Source organism: Cebus imitator, unplaced genomic scaffold (genome assembly GCF_001604975.1).
Source record: "Cebus imitator isolate Cc_AM_T3 unplaced genomic scaffold, Cebus_imitator-1.0 Scaffold312, whole genome shotgun sequence".
NCBI classification, from domain to species: Eukaryota; Metazoa; Chordata; class Mammalia; order Primates; family Cebidae; genus Cebus; species Cebus imitator.
Window position 1 is genome coordinate 1839459 of NW_016107627.1, and position 2312 is coordinate 1841770.

General features: G+C 36.9%; 1 protein-coding gene across 4 annotated transcripts in view; it reads right to left on the bottom strand.

The window, feature by feature from the left end:
* Window positions 1-2312, bottom strand: part of GGACT (gamma-glutamylamine cyclotransferase) — a 77083-nt gene that overhangs the window by 70101 nt on the left and 4670 nt on the right. For all 4 annotated transcript variants that reach the window (XR_005196171.1, XR_005196172.1, XM_017503576.2 and 1 more), the window contains exon 2: window positions 852-1023. The gene's annotated coding sequence lies outside the window, so the exon portion shown is untranslated. The remainder of the gene's footprint in view (window positions 1-851; window positions 1024-2312) is intronic.

A 2312-nucleotide genomic window follows, 5' to 3' on the forward strand; every position in this document is an offset into this window, starting at 1 on the left:
TGCTATTCTTTTCTTGGTGGAAAAAAAAAAAAAAACCCTCTGTTATGGAAAGTAAAATATGTACAAAAGTAGGATAATGATATAAGGAAATCTCAAATACTCATCTCCCAACTTCAACACTTATCAATATAGGGCCAATCTTAATGCCAGCATTAGTTTGGTATTATATTTTCTCGTAGAAATACTCCCCTTCAATAGTCTTTTTCAGAATCACATGTTCCCAGCTCTCATTACAGTTTCCTTTATCTGTGTTAACATGAATTTTAAAAAGAAACCTTAAAATGGGCAGGTCTTTCTAAGCAAAACACAACACAAAGACACTGTAAAGGGAAGACTGACATTTTTAACTAAGTAAAATTAAAAATTTTTTGCAAAGCCTAGAGATTGTATTACACAAAGTACAAAAAATGGGGTGGAAATAGTTATAGTATATATATGACAAAAAATTAGTATTCTCAATGTATAATTCTTATAAATCAAAAGAAAAGACCACAACCCCATAGAAAAATAGATGCAGAAATGAGCATACAGTTTCCCTACTATTCTTTCCTTCCTTTTCCCTCCTCCCTTAATTTTTTAATTAAAAACTTAAAAAATTAATTCTCTGTTACCCAGGCTGGAGCAGTGGTGTAATCACAGCTCACTGCAGCCTCAACTTCCTGGGATCAAATGATCCTCCTGCCTCAGCCTCCCAAAGTGCTGAAATTATGGTATAAGCCACCATACTTGGCTCCCCCACTACTAAAATGACTGACAGACAAGGGCTTCCAACTATTTGTCAGCATACTTCCTCTGGTGCTCTAGAATTTCAGAGCAATGAACACTCTAGAACAGAGGTTAACAGTTCTCACCTGTAAGCTTGTTTCTTCAAAGAAATGTTGCCTTGGAATCCAGAACCTCTGTAAGCCTGAGAGTCTTAACAACTTTGGACTTCACAGTCCTTCCAAATGACTCAAGGAAAAGTAAGTCCAACTCACATGGTGACCAGAAGGTCCATGGGGACCAAATATCCAGTTTTCAGTCCTGTTGGGAGGTGAGATAAGAAGTAGTCAAGTGAAGAAAGTTAAATGTTTAAGAGACAAGGGGCTTAAAAACAAACATAAATGACCTAACTCCCGTTAGAAAGCAATCTCGCACCCTGGGCACATGCCCAATGAAGGAATATATTTTTATTCAGTGCAAAAATGTAGTCCACATGCTTGAGGGGCCAAAGAATGCCTTGAATAGAGGAATGTTCCCAGTGACCTAGAGAAAGGGCTCCAAGTTCTCAAGACCTCCTTGGTAAGTGTCCATCAGCAGATGAATGGATAAAGAAAATGTGCTACATACACACAATGGAGTACTATTCAGCCATTAAAAAGGAGATCCTGTCATTTACAACAATATGGTGGAGCTGGGGGCCATTACATTCAGTGAAATAAGCCAGGCACGGAAAGACAAACTTTGCATGTTCTCACTCATTTGTGGGAGCCAGAAATTAAAACAATTGAACTCACTGAGATAGGGATCAGAATGATGGTTACCAGGGGCTGGGAAGGGTAGTTGGGGGTTGGGGGAAAGTGGAGATGGTTAATGGGTACAAAAACACAGAAAGCAGGAATACAATCTAGTATTCAATAGCACAACAGGGTGACTATAGTCAGTAATAATGTAATTGTACATTTAAAAATAACTCAGAGAGTATCATCAGATTGTAACACAAACGATAAATGCTTGATGTGATGGATACCCCATTTACCCTGATGTGATTATTACATATTGTATCTCATATACCCTGTAATGAGGGTTTATTACACATATCTCCTAAACCCTGTAATGAGGGTTTATTATCACACATTGTAACTCATATACCCTGTAATGAGCGTTTATTATTATACATTGTAACTCATATACCCTAATGAGGGATTACACATTGTATCTCATATACCCTTTAATGAGGGTTTATTATTACACATTGTATCCCATATACCCTGTAATGAGGGTTTATTACACATTGTATCCCATATACCCTGTAATGAGGGTTTATTATTACACATTGTATCTCATATACCCTGTAATGAGGATTTATTATTACACATTGTATCCCATATACCCTGTAATGAGGGTTTATTACACATTGTATCCCATATACTCTGTAATGAGGGTTTATTAGCCATTGTATCCCATATACCCTGTAATGAGGGTTTATTACCCATTGTATCCCATATACCCTGTAATGAGGGTTTATTAGCCATTGTATCCCATATACCCTGTAATGAGGGTTTATTACACATTGTATCTCATATACCCTGTAATGAGGGTTTATTATTATA